The sequence below is a fragment of the Lygodium microphyllum genome, chromosome 17 (genome assembly GCF_053477565.2).
Source record: "Lygodium microphyllum isolate KBCC chromosome 17, Lygodium_microphyllum_v1.1.10, whole genome shotgun sequence".
NCBI lineage: Eukaryota > Viridiplantae > Streptophyta > Polypodiopsida > Schizaeales > Lygodiaceae > Lygodium > Lygodium microphyllum.
The window spans coordinates 27,974,518-27,976,554 of NC_141151.1; the positions used below are offsets into that span (position 1 = coordinate 27,974,518).

The window sequence follows — 2,037 nt, forward strand, 5'->3', positions numbered from 1 at the left end:
GGGCTATTCATTCAAGTGTACTTGCACCTGCAAGAAATTTTTGGGCTCCGGATCATCAAGAGGTGGGCAAAGTTCCCCCCAGGCTAGGTTGTGCACCCCTTCAAGGTCTTTGATGGCAAGGGGGGGGTCACCCCTCTTTTGTCTTGCCACCTCCTTGGCATCGGGCTTTTCCTCACCCTGAATATACATGGCAAACATTTATTATTAAGAAACCAGCATGATATGCATTTACAATTTGAGGATTGGGCCTTTCATGTTATGCATGATCAATAAGGAAAATGGGATGGGAAAAGGGTTACCTCTGTAAATCAGTGACTCACAGATTGCATGGCTTACCCTTCTTACAAATTTCTTTCTTATCGGTTAGAATCAAGACAAGGGTACGGTTAAGGAATTTAAAGAGCATTCATCCATGCATGCATTTCAAGAGTGTGGAATGGGGATGGGAATTCAATTGGCACTCTCAAGCTTCAAGAAGGCATGCAATTCTTTCATCTCTCTCATCAAGTGGCTGAGCTCAACAATTGGATGTAAAAGAGAGAGCAATAATCGATTGACATACCTTATTCAAGCTTGGGGAAGAGTTAATGGCTGCCCTCTCCAAGAAATTTGTGGTTGCCCTTCTTCTTGCAGCCCAGTCTTTGTCAAAGATGATGGAGTATTTGCAGGAACATTGCTTACATGCAAGTCTTCCATTGTTAATTTGCACAATGAGCTTGAAAAATTCAGCTCTCTTGTTCAAACTATGCAAGACCAGTCTAGCCCAGTGAATTTGCAGTCACACAGAAAAGCCGAAGAAGTGCTTCTTAAATCTAGGACAGATGTTGATTGGCCAAACACGGTGATAGAGAAGACCAAAGTTTCTCGATGACTTCTGTCCAAAGCTAAGGGCCAACAAAGTGGATGTGAAGCTTTAATGAAGAGACTGAAAGCTTCGCTATTAGCTAGTGAAGAGGAGGTCATAGCACTGAAAGAGGAGGGTGCCTCTCTTAACAGACTTGCAGCAAGAACCATGCCAAGGGGTCTCCATTGTCTTTCACTGCAACTAACTATTCGGTGTTTTAACTAGTTGATTAACCAAGTCAATGGTGATGAATGGAAGCTTGAGGATCTAGAACTTGTGTGGCAAGCTACTGCAAAGACCAATGACCTGACCGGAGATGGCACCACCACATCAGTCGTGCTTGCTCAAGGGAGGGATGGATTGCAGTGTTTCAAGTAGACAACGATTTCATATAGCTGCAAAAGTTGTTATTGCCTGCTCTCTTACTATGCTCTGTATGTTTATGTTGAGGCAGTCGTCCATGACTTCAACAATGGATGTGCTTTCTAAACATGATGGCATCATGCATGTTCTAGTCACTGGTGGAGCAGGTTTTATGGAGTCCCATGCTACTCTCAGGCTACTCAAGGATAATTACATAGTTACAATAGTGGACAACCTCTCACGAGGCAATCTGGAAGTTGTTTTGACTTTGAAAGAGTTATTTCCAGAGCCTGATAGACTTCAATTCATCCTTGCTGACTTAGGAGATAGCAAAGCTATGGATGAAATTTTTGCCAGCAATGCAATTGATGTAGTCATGCACTTTGATGCTATTGCCTACGTTGGAGAAAGTATGGAAGACCTCTGCGGTACTACAAGAACATTACAGCAAACACGTTGATACTTCTGGCTGGAGATGGCACCGCCACATCGGTCGTGCTTTCTCAAGGGCTCATTGCAGGGGGTGTGAAGGTGGTTGCCGCAGGTGCCAACCCTATCCAGATATCCAGAGGCATTGAGAAAACTGTGAGCTAGAGAGCAAGTATGGCTCCCCCAAAATTGTCAATGATGGAGTGACTGTAGCCAAAGTTAAAAGAAAGAAATGTCTATTCAGGAGCTGGAAAATTTAAACTCATCTCTTGTCACCGACGCGGGATTGCTGCTAACCACTTTGTCTTCCAACACTTTGCAGGTTCCCCAACTTGGTAAATGAAAAAAAATAAAACAGGACTCGTGAATAAGCAGTTTTTTGTTTTTTCTTTCTTTTTTTC

General features: G+C 43.2%; 1 pseudogene; it reads left to right on the forward strand.

The window, feature by feature from the left end:
• Positions 1 to 1,160: 1,160 nt before the first annotated feature.
• LOC148021726 (UDP-arabinose 4-epimerase 1 pseudogene) lies at positions 1,161 to 1,667 on the forward strand (annotated as a pseudogene).
• The last annotated feature ends 370 nt before the right edge of the window (positions 1,668 to 2,037 follow it).